Here is an 18,943-nt window from a genome sequence, read left to right as displayed (position 1 = left end):
GAAATCCATGTATGCACCATCTTGAATGTATTAATTAGCAGTTACTTTGCACTTTTACAAAATGAATCAGGCCTCTCACCTTGATCTTTTAAAAGGAAATGACCCAAATGAGAATCAAAGAAAAAAGAAATTAAAAACAAAACAGAACGCAGTGGATTTTAATGTGGAGAGTAAGTGATTTAGTAGGAGTGTGAAATGTAACAGACATCTGGGAGCTTTAAGGTTGACATATTATGTAGACAGAAGTCAGGAGAGTCAACTTGGGTGTCTCTCCAGCATAGAAACAACCAAACCCAGGGAGGGACCTTGTACCAAATTCTCCTCAGCCAGTAGCTATCAGTTCAGGCAAATATCACTGCTGATTCTTAAAGAAAATCAGAGAGCCCTAAGACAGTAGTTGTAAAATGAATTCCATTCAGAGCTTGATTTTAGATGAGGATTCTAAGACCTCTGATGCAAAAGAGACACTATGTAGCCAGTTGTCTGCAATGAACTGCTGTGTTGAGTGGAATCACATACCTTCAAGGTTGTAGACTTCCTGGGATTTCTCCATCCATTGCTCTAGAGTCTTTACTTCTAGGAACACTACTAACCCAGAATGCCTTTTACCACTATGCATCTTACCACACTATCCCTTCCTACAAGTATGGTTTCCTAGATGTAACAGGTGGACTCAGAGCAATTGTAGTCTTCTTCAATCCTGAAATTTGGAATAATCCCCTTTTCCCTCTAAGCAAAAGAAGGAAGTTTAAGACGTTTGGTCAAGAGAGTTTTACTTTGCCTGCTCTATTTCACTATTATTCTCTAATTGGAAGGTGGAAGAAAGGTAGCTCTGTATTCCTAGTTGAATATTCTGAATATTCCTAGTTCTTCAAATATAAATGCATACTCAGTGAAAGATGACTTCTGCATCTCTAGATATCACTGTCCTCCTTAATCATCCTTACTCTGTACCAGGACTGGGGAACTTGTTTAAGTTCACAAAGTTTGTGAGCAGCAGAGCTGGTATACAAACTCTGAATCAGAAACCCAAATCTTCGACTACAACTTCAATCTCCCCTACTATAAGATTTGGAATTAGAAATAATTTCAATATATTTGTGCATTTCAAACACTTCTAGAGGTATTACAAATTTTGCAACTTTTCTTAGTTAATGCTTTCCTTAACAAAAAGTACGATAAGATCTCTTTTGATATGTCCACGTTCTCTACTGTCATCTTAAAAATCCCCACATAGAATATTAAGACTGAGAGGGCTTTTGACTGATTCTGTTTGCTATTATATCTAAAAAATAAGAATATGTTCTATTTTCAAAGAGATTCAGATACATACTGAATCTTTTCCTGTTCAACAGACAGTCCTATTTTCATTGTGTAAGTAATGTATATTTGTATATTCTGTTTTATGCCAATATCAATGCAAAACACTCGGTCAATGTGATCTAAACAATATTATAATCATATGGAGGGGTAACCTTAAAAATTTGTGAAGTTTGGTTTAGGGTACCAAGTTCCTTAATTTTACCAAGCTGTCATAAATTTCACTCACAAATTTCAACATTCCCCTCTCATCCCCCTGAAATTTACTTGCTCAGGCCATCCTGAACTTCTAGCTTTATAGAACAGTCAATTGTCCAGCCTGAAATGACTTCATGATAAAGTAATAAATATATACCATTCCTTGTTATATATAATTTTACAGACTCATCCTAAGGGATGATACTAGGTGCATACAATGGGTGTTACCACCATGGGACACAGAGAATGTTTAGGAGGCACAGTGAAATGTAGAGTGAGTAAATGTCAACAGATGGACAAGGAAGGCAACCCAAAAAGTGAATTACTACCTAGAAGTGTGAGCCTTAGTGGGGACAGGGGGCACAGGTCTTAAAGACAGAGCTTGGGAAAATCCAAAGAAGAAGCAAAGAAAGCAATATGTCATGGGAAAGAAGTTCAGGAAGGTAAATACTACTATTATAAATATGCTCAAATTGTGATACAGGATAAACACGTGGGCCACCAGTCTTTAGATGTCTTACTGTTACTTCGCAAAGCAACTCATTCTCATTTTCCTACTTTGCTGAGTCTTTGCCCACCCTCACTAACTCTCCTGTTCTGAATTTCACCCATTGCATTTAATGACGCTGATTTCTGACCACTGGTTTGATTGCACAAAAAGTGTTATAGTTTTACTTTCTTCTTTCTCCTAAATAGTTATCAATTTTATTGTTGTCTGACACCCATTTATGTACCCCAAGGTACAATTATGTCTCCCAAGTTCTGACAATTAAGTTCACAAACTCATCCTAGACAAAGTGCTCCATACCTCATTGCTGAATATCACTACGGTCACCTTCGAAGTACTCCCCTTGGGAAGCTATGCACCAACACCAGCACCTAGTCCACCCTTCAAAGCAATTTGGGAACTCTTTTTCTGGAATGACCATCAGAGCTGCTGTTGTATTACCCTTGATGTCCTGAATGTCATCAAAATATCTTCCTTTCAATATTTCTTTTATCTTTGGGTAAAGAAAGAAGTCATTGGGGGCCAGATCAGGTGAGTAGGGAGGGTGTTCCAATACAGTGATTTGTTTACTGGCTAAAACTCCCCTCACAGACAGTGCCGTGTGAGCTGGTGCGTTGTTGTGATGCAAGAGCGATGAATTATTAGCAAAACGTTCAGGTCGTCTAATTTTTCACGCAGCCTTTTCAGCGCTTCCAAATAGTAAACTTGGTTAACTGTTTGTCCAGTTGGTACAAATTCATAATGAATAATCCCTCTGATATCAAAAAAGGTTAGTAACATTGTTGCAACAAGTTCACAAACATAATTGTCAGACCTCAGTATATTCTAAGCTCCCTGAGCATCAGCAGAGTACAGGGGCCTCCTGCTTCTGGGTTTGTGTTTTCTTTTGTTTTGTTTTTTCCTCAACCTGTTTTGACCTTCTGTTCCCCTGGTATAAATCAGTTCATTCTGTCTGTCTCTGTTCTGTCCTTCCATATCCAAACCTTAAATAGTTTTCCCAGCACAAAGATTATGTCCCAAGTAAGTGATATGCCTACACATTTTGAAAGATTATGAAATCTCAGCTATTAAATTGAGATTGTACTTTAAACCAAAGGAAAGGTTACAAAAAAAGATATAGATATGAAACATCTGTGGGAAAGAAAAGAAAATTTGGTGAATTAAAAGAAAAAAAAAAAAAAGAGTGGGGAGTTGTATAGAAGCCACCCACACTCCTCCCTAATTGATTTGGGGAGGACAGTATAACAAAACATCATTACCCCTTTAGGTTTGAGAATGTAGCAGTAACCTGTTTCTTGTCTATGATTTTAGACTCACTTTATCAATTCCTGTTGTAATTTTTATTAGAATCTCCATGGAATGTATCCCATTGCTCTAAGCCATTTGAGTGAAATCTTTAGTTCTCAACGTAAAGTAATGCATTTCATTGTTTTAAACCACTTGAGAGAAATCTTTAGTTCACTGCAGCTCAATGAACAAACCAAAACACTCCATTTTAAAAACATATCAGGTTTTTATCTCACCATTACTTAGCAGAAGCAAAACCTACACACAAGAGTCAGTGGGTCTCTAGCTAAATCATTAGAACTTCATCCTTTCCTGCTTTCTCCCTCATGCTGGAGACCGGAAGGACTGCTGATGTGTCTCTTTACTGATGTCTGCCTTAGTTTTACTTGTTCTTCTGACTCCAAGGCCTCCATAGAGAGAGACAGAAATTGACCTACTCTGTGCCCAAACATGAGCTGTTGTGAAATGTTCCTCCATCATCTCCTTGGCACATGATGCTCATTTTTATGCTATTGACAATTTCTCTTAAGCATTTGCATGATAAAATATCCTCCAGTAAACTAGTTCTAGTAACCCTCCTATGCCCATTCTCAACTGTCTTTAATCCCTTAAAGGGCAGCGCTTTGCAGTCTCCAAACTCTCTCCATTCTGGGGGTCCTCCTGACTCATATTTGGGGATAATTTGTTTTTTGTACTTTCACGTGAATTTTGTTTTTTCATCCCAAACCTCTTGAATCACGTCTCTAAATGGGTCAAGGTCAATCCCAAAACAAGTGCCAGGAACAAAGTCCTTTCATTTTCCCTTCAGGAGTGTTGACTTCCTCTGTTCTTTTTACTTGATTACATTTCCTACTGCTCCTATCCATCCAGTTTGTCTTATTAACTTAAGTTTTTGCTCTTACCATCACCATTACTGCTATTACCATCCCCACAGCAGTTTGAAAGTTTAAATCTATACCATCCCCATTCTTTACGTTAAGGCATGTAATCTTCTGTGGTAACTTTATTAATGACCATCTAGAACAGGGGTGTCCAAACTGCGGCCTGCCGGCCAACTGCGGCCCATGATCCATTGTTAATTGGCCCGCAGCAAATTCCAAAAATATATTTAGTTTACTTAAATAAACCAAGTGAGGCAATACGTACTTCACCTCGAGTGAATGGCCTGGCTGTTTGTGTATTTTACCGCATATGGCACTTGGTGAAAAACGTAGAAAAAAGTTTGGACACCCCTGATCTAGAACGTTAAAATGAGAAGCCAGCTTAATCTCTCAGCCAGTCTCTGTTTTAGACACTGTGCTAAAAAGCACTAAATGTTGAAAATACCATTGTCTTTACTTATGCAAAAATTATCTACTTTCATGTTAATTTTCTGGGATGATGGAGCTTTAAGTATGTGTTATTACCTACATAAGATTTGTGAAAAACGGTTAAAATGTGCAGGCATATCACTTGTGTGGGGACAGTCATATATTACTTTCTCCAATTTGACATATTTTAGTCAATAATTGATATATTGTGCACATTCACATATCATTTAGAGCAGGGGTGTCCAAACTTTTTGTGGTAAAATACAAAAATAGCAAGGCCACTCACTCGAGGTGAAGTACGTATTGCCTCACCTGGTTTATTTAAGTAAACTAAATATATTTTTGTAATTTGCTGCGGGCCCATTAACAATGGATCATGGGCCACAGTTGGCCCGTGGGCTACAGTTTGGACACCCCTGATTTAGAGCTAATATGTTATTTTTCTAGGAAAATAGAAGACTTTATCAGTTAATTTCAATATATATATACACATATATATGTGTGTGTGTGTATATATATATATATATATCTTAAAAGGAAGTAAATACTAATTCTAAAGTAAGCTAATCTATAGTTTCAAATATACTCACAAGGATTATATTACCATCGCCAATATTGGAAATTTTTTCCCTTTAAAATTACAGATTAGATATTTGCTCTCTGGTCTTTGAAATTTCTGGTATCATAGAAAATAACAAAGCATCATTTTATCTCTGAAAATTAGTACCCCTTACTTTTCTGTGCAGAGATGAGGGGAAGATAAAGCATGACAGTGATCAACATTTAAAAGTGAAAAAGAAAATGTCCTATAGCGTTGTCCCTTCCTTTCCAACCAATCTTTTAATCTGAATTCCTATGTTCCAGTTTGGAAAAACATTTTCTTGTTCTCTTTTAAAGGTCAGTCACAGAAGCCACCCTACACCATCTCTCACTCTTTCATTAAACTAAATTATGAACCATACATACATTTAAAGTAAAATTCAAAGCATTGAAAGAGAATAGTTTTTATTTTTGATTACCCACCACTAACCATTTAATAGCTCCTAGTTGGAAGGCATTGCATATGACTTTGTAGATAGATAATTACAAAAATCATCACTCTGCCTCTGCTTAGAGCTGCCTGATAGTTGCATACACAGTGAAGTGTAAATTTTGTAATTGTCACTATTTTATAAGGCGATAATTTAAGTAGTTACCCAGAGGGATTATGTGGCCCCATCAATTGTCAAGATGTGATGCCAGTGCACACCTGAGAATGAATACAGAGGTTGTCATGGCAACGCTGAAATTTGGCAAAACGGCTCACAAAAGCAGAAGTGTTCCTGGGTATCTCAGGAATGCGTGACTAATGGTTTCTCCTTGCAGGAATTACTGATCACTTGGTCAGAGTATTGCAACAATGATGCAATCAACTTCCTGGCTGTACACCCGTCTATAGGCTTATGATTCTCAGAGAAGCTCTGCTCCTTTTGACCTTTGCTTCATTCACTTCATCACTATCACTGGGTATTTGGAGAATACATAGTATCCAGCTGATAACAAGATGGATTTTTTTACTTAGTTTATAGCAGTGGGTTTATATGTATTTGAAATATATATATAACTTAATGTTAACTAAAAGTGACATTGGGGAATGTATTTAGAAACAGGAAGTTATTCCAAAGGTTACTGTAATTGAAAATAGTTTGTTGGGATTCGTTTGTTTGTTTGTTTGTTTGTTTGTTTGTTTGTTGGGGAATGGAGAAATACAAATGAGACAAATTATCTTGTAGACTCAAAACATTTTAGAGATGTGACCAAAAAGATATTAGTTGTTGATCTTACATCTAAGTGAATGCATACTTATAAATGAATGTGAAAGACCTTGAAAAGCAAAAATCTAACTTTCTTTCCTCTAAAACAGAAGAATAAAATGTTTTGTAAAAATTCAATTAGCAGACCAACACAGTTTATGCACCCAATTCAATAATTTCTAGCTTTTTCTAGAGTAAAATTTAGAGTACTTTTCTAGAACTTTTGAGATGTAGATCATACTGTACTTTCTCATCAAATTATTTTTCAGTATATCTCTAAGTCGCCAAGACCTGAGTGTTTACTATAAACTTGGTACCACTTGATCTGTCTTCTGAAAACATAAAAATCAAACAGGATAGTCAGAAACATTCACTCCAACAACTCTTACAGTGTACAAGGTACTATACTAAACTAAACTATAAAGCATTTTACTGCACTGTAGTTGATGAATCTTCAGAAAACGAAGAAGACAAGATGCAAGCAAAGAGAAAAATGTGAACATAGAAGCAAAACTGAGGACGTACAGGGGCAATGGTCACAATACAGTCTGGCAAGTTGCAAAGAGCAGCTGAAGGTTAAGACCTGACAGGGTCTGGAAGGGTAGTTTTAGGAAATGAGTTTAGGGAGATAGGCGTGAACCATGTTCTGAAAAGCATTAAATGTTTCAAGAAGCAGTGTGATATAATCATATTTGTAACTCTAGTATTAGTGTGGAAATGGATTGAAATAGAGAAGACCAGAGCTGGGAGACCAAGCCAAGAAAAGTGAATAAGGACAGAACCAACAGGAATAAAGAGAAGGGACTTTGACTATAATAATGGCAACAAACACTAATATTTTCCAAGGGCTTACCAAACACATTTTCAAGAAAACTGCTTTTCAAAACATAGTCTCATTTCATCTGCCCCAGACTCTCCTCAAGTACTATTATAATCCCTTATTCATTGGTGGTAAACTGAGGCACTGAAAGGTTAAAGAACTTCTTCCAAGGTCATACAACAGATAAAGACATTTGGAATCAAATCTGTCTGATTCCACTGAGTAACTATAAAGAAGGAAAAGACGAAAATGGGTTAATGTTTTTTTTAACAGCAAATCATTCCTCTCCATCTCTGCTTTCTATAAACAATACTCCTTTCATTAAACACCTTTATTATGTAGAAAAAGTAATAAATCCTGGGCGATGCTTTTAATTAACGTCAGTGGATAATACAGAAATTGTGGTGCAGTTTAATAGAGATTCATTAGCAAATATTATGATATTATACCATTTTGAGTCTGGAAAAGATTCATACAGTATAATAGTGTCTTTTTTTCCCCTAATTTTATCTTCTCCTCTCCAGTATCCATCTAGCACAGTGGACGAGGCAGACACATAATATATTGTTCAACAGAGAGAGGTTTGGATGTCAACTTGACCCTCTCCTTGCTTTACAAATGAAGAAACTGAGATTCAGTTCCATCCTGTGACTTGACAAGGCAAGGCATAAAATTCACATCTTCTAACTTCAGTGAGTCCAGGATAATTTTTATAAAGAGTTAATTTATTTTAATAGACTACTTATAGGAATAACACAGAGAACCAACATTACAAATATGTGCTTGCATGTGTAAGAACCCAACTAGAAAAGCATAGTCAACAGTGGAATCTACTACATAATAAAGTCTACAACCATTTAGTTGTCACCAACAAGAAATTTCTTGGTTTTAAAAAGCTGGCATTGGCAGAACAATTTAACAAGTTTATTTATTCTTGTTATAATGTGGAATTTCTGAAACTTGTTTACTGAAACATTTTGACTTGCCTTAGTTCTTTATGTCCATATATTTATATTAAAATTCACACACAAGTGAAATGAGAAAAATAAAATAAGTTGCCAATATCTGATTCTGCTGCCTGTGCTTTCATGATCATATATTAAGGTAACTTCTGGCCCCATTGGGCCACATTGGAAACTGCTAATAAGAGGAAGAAGAATTTTGTAGTTCAGTTAAAAATGAACTGTTTCCTCTCACAGAGGATTTCAGTATGTTGTTCACATATGCATAAGCCAGCAAGACACCTTTTGGCATAATTGCTATACATTTGCTATAGGTACCATAGGTTGGTCTTTAAATGGACCACCAGATAAGCCTGGCTTTGCTCCTGTGAAACTCCCACAGCAGTAAGTGAAGATCTAATCCCCAACCAAGGTTTTTGCATCAGGACCCAGAAGTGAAGTCTATCAATCAGTAGACTTGTGATATCAGATTTCATAGAGGTCAAATTACCGAACAAGTAATAATAACGTTTCTTCTTCCAGCAGAGGGCGCGCTCTTGTAAGCAGCTCTTGTAGCTGGCTGCTTTCCGAATATTTTACCACCAGCTGCTTTTTGGGCAAAAAATCACTGTAGCAATGCTATCAAAGTGAGGACCCCAAACTGGCTGCTGACTACAAACCACCTATTAACAAAGTGATGTTAGATAAGTTGCAGGACACAGAATATAAATCAACTATGTCACTAAGTGCACTGTTTAGGTCAGTCCGCAATGTATGTGTTAGGAAGGAGCAAGACTTGCTCACTGAGGGAAGCAGTGCTTTCACTTTCATTATGGAGCAAGCCAGTTCACCTTGACCAGGTTTTGGAGAACTCTTTACGTCGCCCCTCCTCTCCTTCTGTTGGATGTCTGCAAGCTAGAGGCGATACTAATGCTAGAGAGCAAAATACAAACCCCAGGAAAATGAAATGATTCATTTTCTTGACTAAATTGTACATGATATTATAGTTAGACTAGTATAAGGAAGCCTTGCATATTATAATCTTGGGAATCATAAATACATAATTTCAGTTTGGGTTTTTTTCTTTTTGACGATGACATTTGATGCTTTAAAATCTAAGTTGCTTTCTATTAGCCTGTTATGATTTATTATTTCATCAATATTCATATTAAGAATTGAAAATTAAAGATGTTTCACAGCTCCTAGAAGTTGCTATTAGGTGTGCATACTAAGACGTTTGGAGGAGTTGATTATTATTGACTGCATATTCATGATTTCTGAGCTTAGAATCAACCTTTGTGTAAGGGAAAGGACATTTTGTTGTCAGATTTTCTATGAATTTTTCCCTTGATGCAAACCATGTTTTTCTTTCTTAATCTGGGGGGTGGGGGGATTGTATTTATTAAGTATTCAAAATGTTCCACAATGTTCTAGATTGTCACCCTACTGCTAGCTAGTTAAAATACAACAGAGATGTAAGGCTTTAATGATCCTTTTACAAAATAAATTAGATGTACTTGGCCACTTCTTGAATTTCAAACATATTTGTTTCTATTTTCATTTGTCTTTCAAAAAGCAATTTAAAAAGTGGAGCCAATGTAGTATAAATATTTTTGCTTTCACATCAATTTCTAAGATAAAAGGGATAGCTTAATGGAGCGTGAGAAACAGCATCAGTTTTATAAAGACTTATTTTCAGTGTGGAAGCTTTTAAGGACATACCCTTTTAAAAAGAAAGCACTGTAAGAAAAAAATTTGGACCATATTTTTTCTGTTGTTTTAAGATTATTGTGCTGTCATGATTTGCACACTATTCTAGATTAATTAGCCATCTTATAGGGCTATAAAACTGAATCAGAACACCACCACCATTTCAAAACGAAGTCAAAGCATTGTGGAATACTAACATATTACACTTTGTGGCTGTATAGGTAAAACTAGATTCCCCTAAAATACATGGGATTACAAATTCATAAGAGGGGTTTTTTGTAGGCTTTCTTATTCTTTTAATCAAATATCAAATGGCTTGAAAGTCTAAGTGCTGTAAATTGGAGAGTTATATTTTATAGGCCAATTCCTAAAAATACAACCTTACTTGAAATAGTAGTTCCTATGGTTGGTTGCAGACTTTTCCGAAAATGAATCACAGAGTCTAGCAGATTCTTAAAATCAGCTAAAATAATCAAATATACATTTGAGCACATTTTATACAAAGACTAGGCATACCACTGTAGACATCATTAGCCAGAGCATCTGTTAATTGTTAATGATGGAAAATTAGCAATCTTATCTGTCTACAGATAATAAAGTTTGTGAAAAATTCCACCAATTAACAGCTGTTGCAAATTATTTTATCTTTTACATGTGGAACTGTTTTGAAATATTTTTTAAAAATCTTTAAGATGAGCTTTTAATTGGGCAAAATAATAGTTTTAATAACTTCACATAATTTTACTACTGCTTACAAAAAAGAGGAATGATCTGCATTCCAAGAAGCAAGATTTTCACTAATTCATTTTGATGAAATATTATTTCTTTTTTTTTCCCTTTTATATCCTGTGCTTTTATTTTATTTTATATTTATTCAAGGCTAAGAATACTGCCTAGCCCTACATTCTGGATATTTTGATTGGGTTTTATTTCCTAAAAATTGTGTAGTCTTACATTTACATGTAAGTATAGAATACATTCTGACTTACTTTTTGTATAACGTGTGAGATTTTAGGGCAATGTTTGCCTTTTTTTTAGTCTATGGATATCCAATTGCTCCAGCACTATTTCTTCAACAGGCTGTCTTTCTGCCATTGAATTGCTTTTGCACCTTTGTCAAAACTCAGGTAATATTGTGTGGGCCTATTTTTGTATTTCATTCTGTTCCATCGATCCATGTGCTATTTCTTCATCGATATCACACTGTCTTGATTACTGTAGCTACACAGTAAGCCTTAATATGGGTAGAGTGATTCCTTGACTATTATTCTTTGTCAAGATTGTTTTAGCTATTCTAGGACCTAGGTCTTTCCATGTAAATTTCAGAATAAGCTTATCTATGTCTACAGAAAACCTCAGAGAGATTTTGATAGCAATTACATTAAACCTATAAACAATTTTGTGGAGAACAGACATTTTTACTATGTTGTCTTCCAATCCATGAAGATAGTGTGTCACTCCATTGATTTAAGTCTTTAATTTTTTTCAACAATATTGGTAATTTTCTGTCTATTGACCCTGTACAATGTTTTCTTAAACATATGTGAGTGGGAACAGTTTAAAGATGGGTATTCACTTTGAGCTTTCTAAATGACATCTACGTGAAAGTATTCAGTAGATCATGCATTTTCTCAAGTAGCTCTCAGCAACTGAGTATAGGGAAAAAAGGAAAAGAAAAAAGTGGGAATAGTTGAGAGCATTTTGTCAGGCAGGTAGTAGGAAAAGGTAGTACAAAGTAGCACTTTTAAGGCCTATGTACCTCTGGTTACTATACTGAGGAAAAGAATAGTTAAACCAGGTCAGGTTGTAAAGATAGGGAAAAAAATACATGAAGTTGACTTCAGTTTGGCAGAAATGAAGATATAAGAGAAATGTGATAGAAATCTGTATGAATAAGATAAAAGTTAAATGAGTAGATACCAGGAAGCACCCAGAAATAAAACAATGAGAATAATGCCCACAAGGCCAAGAAAGACATGATGATGGTGAGAAGGAAGTTTCAGTCAGCAGTTCAATCAAGAAACATCTGTTGTAATTTACCATTTGCTGGGTATCATATTATGGTGCTGTAGCTTAGTGTGAGGAAAGGACAAATATAAAGATGAAGAAAGCAAAGCGCATGCTCTCAAGCAGCCCACAACTCAACACAGGCATGAGACAAGTACATCAATTACTGTATTTAAATCTAATAACCAGAATCCTGATTAAGGCACACAATTATAAGAGACCAGAGTGAGGCACAAAATGAGACATCAGAGCCAGTTGGGAAATCAGGACAGATTTCATAGAGGAAGGGTGAAATAAAAGTTGAAAGATAAATTAGACTCATATACATGTAGATTAGGAGACAGGAAAGTAAAGAGAGAAGTCTTAGAAATGACTGAGGATGAAAAGCTAGAGATGCCCAGATGGTAGCAAGGACACAGGTGAAGGAACTGAAGGTAGCAGACAATTAAAATAAAGACGTTTTGCAATTTTGAATCAATAGAAGTGCTATTTCCTTTGCAGGTCTTTTGCAGTTCAGTGTGTCTATTGTGGAAAAAGAGGGTAAGGGGGATTAAATATATGGTGATGGAAGGAGAACTGACTCTGGGTGGTGAACACACAATGGGATTTATAGATGATGTAATACAGAATTGTACACCTGAAATCTATGTAATTTTACTAACAATTGTCACCCCAATAAATTACAAAAAAGAAAGAGAAACATATATATATATATATATATATATATATATATATATATATATATATATATATATATATTCTTCCTATCTGCTAAGCCTCCATGGCACTAAAATGTTTTTGTCACTGATATGAAGAAAATGTTACATATATATACATATATATGTGTATATATGTGTGTATATATATATATATATATATATATATATATATATATATATATTCTTCCTATCTGCTAAGCCTCCATGGCACTAAAATGTTTTTGTCACTGATATGAAGAAAATGTTACTCACACACACAAATAAATCAGCCATTATGGCATTTCCTGCTCAAGCATAGCTGATCATTTACCAAAAAAAAAAGCATATTGCTTACCACATTTGGCAACAATCCACAAAACTAATATTATTTTATGCTTCAGGGTTTTTTACAAATATAAATACATCTTTCATGGTAGAAACAATTTGAGGAACCACACTGTTCTTTAGCTCATCATTGGAAATGATAATTAGCACATCAGTAAATTACCTGTAGAATTTTATTTCCATGAACAAGAAAATAACGTTATCTCACTCAGTGCAGCAGGCTGATGTGAATTATGACTTTCAGAAAAATGAAGCCTTATGATTATCCACCAAAGGTGCAAATTCACGATGATGATATTGCTGTTCCAGCAACTCATTATTCTGAAGTACAGAGGAATGCTCATGGAATATCCTAAAGCAGTCCCTAGAATAGTTTGAACACAAGTACGTCCTGTCTTATTTCCTTCCCTCTGAAATTAGGGTGCCAAATCTTTTACTATTTCCCTTTGCTTAATTTGGTGTACTTAAACAATCCAAGAAAGCCTCTTCAAATGTATCTATAGCAAATCGCTGTTATACCACAAATTAGGTTTGCTAATTAAAATTTCAAGAAGAAAGCTGGTTTAAAAGCTGATTGAATGATATGGGCAATTCTATATATACTTGCCATCTGCACAGTATTTACACATCACTTTAAATCTCAAAATAGCTTCTAACACTTTTTAAATGTTACCTGTTCCTTCATTTTTCAGTGATTAAGTTTCATTCTGTATTATTAAGCAGTTTACAAAAGAGATGTGTATGTTTTTTCAAATTACTAAAGACAAAATAACCCTAATCTGACTGCTTTACACTACTCATTTAAAAATGTAAAAATCACTGTGACTAATTGCTTTGCAAAAAAGAAATCATGAAAGAAAACTAAGATGGCAGAGTAGGCAAACATTGTGCCTGCATCCTTCCATGAACACATTAAAATTACAACTAAATTATAGAACAACCAACCTGGAGAACCATCTGAAGTCTAGCTGAACAGAAGTTTTATAACTAAGGATATAAAGAAGCCATGGCAAGACTGGAAGGAGGAATGGAGACGCGGAACCTGCTGCAAACCTCCCTGTGGTGGTTGAGAATCAGGAGGGATAGCTCAGCTGTGGACTGCAGCAAGGGACAGCAGCCCCACACCAAGTTCCCCAGCCCAGAGTACTGATGCCAGGAAGAGGAGCCCCCACAAAATCTGGCTGTAAAAAACAGTGGGGATTTCAACCATCTGGGTAGGAAGGAAGAATGCAGAAAAGCCAAACATCCTCTTAAACAGCCCATGCACAGATCACACCCTCTCAGGCACTCACCTGGGGTACTGGTGGAGGGACGGTGAATCAGGGGATGTGGGAGGCATACAGGAGACAGACTGAGGTGTGTGGCTTCAGAGCCACAGCCCAAGGACAGTTGCCATTTTCCTATGCAGCCGGCAGGCAGGCGCCATCTTTCCTGTGTTGAGCCTTCCTCCCACAGGCTAAATCTGAATCTGATTGGCCTGCTGAGCTCCACTGACACACTGGGATCCTGCCCCACCCAACTCCCCCAATGCTAGAGGCACTTTCTCTGCTGGCACCTAGCCCTGTCTGAATTTCACACTTCTTGGAAAACTATTGGAATCTGGCAGGCCCCAGGTGTGTGGCAACTGGCTTTGGTGTGCTCTGAGACTTTTGCTGAGTAGCTCTAGGCTCAGCACTGGCACCAAACTAAAATTTACATTAACCTGGTGACCAACTAACTCTTCCCACTCTAGTGACTCCCTGAGACCCTGTCTTACCCAACTTGCTTAGCGCACAAGGCTATATCAGTGACTGAATCTTAAGGGAGCCAGCAGGTGGTAGCAGGCCTCACAGTACCCTGGCTTTTTGCAGAGCTACCCCAGGCCTGGTGCTGATAGCAGACGTTTTTGGTTCATAGCATGGCCTCTCCCACGTTCCTCCAGTTTTAGTGCAGGAAGAAAACAACTGTGGATCACTTTGTATCTTCTATCAAGTAGCCCCAGGCCTGTCACAAGCAGTGGGTGACCTAGGCCTGCACCAGAGACCCTTCCAAGAGGTCCCAGACCAATGTGCTTGGAGGTTATATTCAGACCACAGCAAAGCACTACCCAATTAGCCCCACAAGCTACACACACAAAGGGCAGTCTCAACAGGAACCAGAGCCTGGCAGGATTGCAGCCCATAAGCTGTGGATGTGGCCAAACCCACAGCCAATCAGCCTGAGGGTCCATCCTACCCACTGATGTGTCAATAGCAATCAAGGTTCAACTATAACAGGAGGGCACATACAACCCAAACAAAGGACACTCTTAGAGCACCAGGAATACATGACCAGAGAGACTGTGCCAGCGCCAAACAGGTCACCTGCTATATAAAGCCACCCAACCAAGACTGGGTGACATAGTAGATCTACCTACAACATAGAAACAAATACAGAGGCAGCCAAAATAAGGAAACAAAGAAATGTGTCCCAAATGAAAGAACAAGAGAAAAATCCATAAAAAGAAATAAACAAAATGAAGGCAAGCAACCTATCAGTTACAGAGTTCAAAACAATGGTTATAATGATGCTCAAGGATCTTAGTGAGAACTTCAACAAAGAGATAGTAAGCATTTAAAAAGACATAGAAACCATAAAAAAGAGCCAGTCAGAAGTGAAGACTACAATAACTAAAATTAAGAATGCACTAGAATGAATCACCAGCAGACTAGATGAAGCAGAGTTTTGAATCAGCAATTTGGAAGACAAGGTAGCAGAAAACACCAAATCAGAGCAGCAAAAAGAAAAACGAACCGCCCCCCCCCCAAAAAAAAAAGAGATCTGTGGGACAATATCAAACATAATAAGATTTGCATCATAGGGGTACCAGAAGGAGAAGAGAGGGCGCAAGGGACTGAGAACTTGTTTGAAGGAATAATAACTGAAAACTTTTCTAACCTAGCAAAGCAAATAGACATACAAGTCCAGGAAGCTCAGAGTCCCAAACAAGATGAACCCAAACAGATCCACACCAAGACACATTGTAATTAAAATGGCAAAGGTTAAAGACAAAGAGAGAATCCTAAAAGCAGCAAGAGAAAGGAAACTGGTAACTCATAAGAAAGATCCCATAAAACTGTCAGCTGATTTCTCAACAGAAACTGCAGGCCAGAAGGATTGGCACAAAATAGTCAATGTGATGAAAAACAAGGACCTACAACCAAGCCTAGTCTACCCACTAAGGCTTTCATTTAAAATTATAGGAGAGAGAACTTTCCAGACAAGTAAAAAAGCTAAAGGAGTTCATCACCACCAAATCACTATTACAAGGAATGTTAAAAGGCCTTCCTTAAGATGGGAAAAAAATCATCAAAATAATAACTTCTACCAACAATTATTTTCAATGGAAATGGATTAAATACACTAATCAAAAGACATAGGAGGGCTGAATGGAAAAGAAAACAAGACCCATACATATGCTGTCTACAAGAGACTCACTTCAGATTGAAAGACACAAAGAGAGAGAGAGAATAAAGGGAGGGAAAAAATATTTTATGAAAATGGAAACAAACAAACAAAAAATGCTGGGGTAGCAATACTTATACCAAACAAAATAGACTTTAAAACAAAGGCTATAAGAACATAAAAGGAAGTACTCAGTAATCCCACTTCTAGGTATTTATCTGGAGAAACCCAAAATGCTACTTTGAGGAGATGTGTGTATCCATATGTTCATTGCAGCATTGTTTACAATGACCAAGATGTGGAGGCAGCCTGGGTGTCCGTCAATGGATGAATGGATAAAGAGGAGGTGGTACACATATACAACGGAATATTGCTCAGCCATGGAAGAGTGGCATGGTTGGACCTGGAGAATATTGTGCTGAGTGGAGTGTCAGACACAGATGTAATGTGATTTTGCTTATATGTGGAATCCAAAAAACAAATTAGCAAACAGAACAGAAACAAACTTAAAGACACAGAAAATATTTTGATGGTTGCCAGACTGCAGGGAGGTTGGGGGTCTGGGTGAAAAAAGGGAAGAGATTAAGAAGTACAAATTGGTTGTTACATAGTCATCATAGGGGTGAAGGGTAGAGCATAAGGAATATAGTCAATAATATTGCAAAAACTATGTGAGGTGTCAGCTGGGTACTAGATTTGTTGGGGTGATAGGTGGGAGAGGGTTGGGGGACAGGTTTAAAAAAGGTAAAAAGATAAAGAAGTACAAACTGGTAGTTACAAGATTGTCATGGGATGTAAAGTAAAGCATAGGAAATGATCAATGATATGGTAACAAATATGTATAGTGCTAGGTGGGTACTAGATGAGTCAGGCGGGTCCCTTCTTAGATTACATAAATGTCTAGCCACTACACTGTACACCTGAAATTAATATAAAAAATATTGAATGTCAACTGTAATTAAAGAATTAAAGAGGGGGAGATAAAGGTCCAAATAAGAGGTCCAAATACGTCACGGGGATGTAATGTACAGCATAGGGAATACAGTCAAAAATATTGTGATAGCATGGTACAGTGACAGACAGTTGCTGGACTTATCATGGTGATCACTTCTTTAGGTATATCAACGTTGAATAACTCTGGTATACCGATGAAACTAATATAATATTGTATGTTAGGTATATTTTTTATAAAAATCTTTAAAAAAGAAATCATGAAATAATAGAATTAAAGTACTGAAGTGAAACATAAGTAATTTAATTTTGAAAACTACCATGCTTAAATCTGCTCTACCCAATCTCAAAAAGTTTTTATCCTGTGCTTCACTAACTCCATTTACAGGGAACTTATTACCTTTAACACATTATATTCTTTTTTTATACACTTATGGTGGCATTCTTTATATTCCCATAGGCTTTATCTACTGTTCCTGATCCCACCTGTGTAAGATAAAATGAAATCTGCTTGAACATTGTATTGCTTTACATATTTTCAGTTAAAGATAATAGAGTAAAACTTATTTTATCCTAGCTCCTCTCAGACCAACTTAAAACAAAGTGTAAATAATAAAAACAAAATTGCAAGAGAGAACTCCTTCTTTAATGAAATTAGGAAATAGCTACCACCTTATAACATAAACTATGATGGTATACACCAAATACAGGCAATTTTGGCCGAATTATGAAAGGATGTTAAATGTAAATATGGATTTCAGGCAGCAAACTGAAGTCTTTAAAAATTGGTGAAATTTTCTTGAAGAATTCAACAAAAGGTAAAAAAGCAAAGTCTAGAGGATGGTTTGTGAGAGCAACCTGTGCCCATTTCATCCTAGAAAGGACAGCAGATGCGGGCCATATGCAGAAGAACCAGAACCTAAACAGATGAGGTATGTAATCAAAAACCAAAGAATACCTAAGCAAATTCTTTAAAAATTATGTGGAAAAAAATATTGCATATAGGAGTTTCTTAGAAGAACATGTTGGAAATAAGTGAATATTTGCTGATGAAAGTGTGAGTTTTAATAACATCTATATTTCTAACTTTTCAGTTTAATACAAATGTCTTTTGAAAATTTCTGACTGGTTATATGTTAAGGTATTACTGTTTTAAATCTAGTTTATTTGTTTCGAAATAATCTCTATTAATCAAAAAAACTAACAGGGACATAGATTCTGCTTGTGAACTGATGAAGTACCAAAAAGACATACTTAAAGTAAATGTAATGATGTATATGGTGATAAATGTCTTTAAAGATAACCAATAAAATTCTTTAGGAATTCATGTAGTAAGACTAAATTCCTATGTTTAAAAGGCCAGAGTAAAGACAGGAGTTTTCTTCCTAGTCTCCTCAAGAAATCACCATTAAGTGAGAAGAATAAAAATCAGAAGCATTTACAGTCACAAAAAAAGGAATGAATTCATTAAACAAATATTTATCATGTCGCAACATTTTCCAGAGATTGTGTCAAGTACCCTGAGTACAAAGACAGATAAAAGAAATATGTTTTTTGTCAATATGAAATATACAATCTATTGAGAGATTAAAATCTACCAATATGCTCTATTATTATATCTTTGAAGAATGA

General features: G+C 36.2%; 1 long non-coding RNA gene across 1 annotated transcript in view; it reads right to left on the bottom strand.

The window, feature by feature from the left end:
* LOC148758754 (uncharacterized) overlaps positions 1–14,404 on the bottom strand; it is a 340,106-nt gene extending 325,702 nt beyond the window's left edge. The window contains exon 1 of the long non-coding RNA XR_016019673.1: positions 14,230–14,404. This is a non-coding gene — a long non-coding RNA (uncharacterized LOC148758754). The remainder of the gene's footprint in view (positions 1–14,229) is intronic.
* Positions 14,405–18,943: the final 4,539 nt, after the last annotated feature.

This window comes from Rhinolophus sinicus, chromosome 2 (genome assembly GCF_057876585.1).
Source record: "Rhinolophus sinicus isolate RSI-liver-muscle chromosome 2, RSI-T2T, whole genome shotgun sequence".
Taxonomy (NCBI): Eukaryota; Metazoa; Chordata; class Mammalia; order Chiroptera; family Rhinolophidae; genus Rhinolophus; species Rhinolophus sinicus.
Note: the sequence above shows the minus strand (reverse complement) of the source record. Positions and strands in the feature narration are given on the sequence as shown.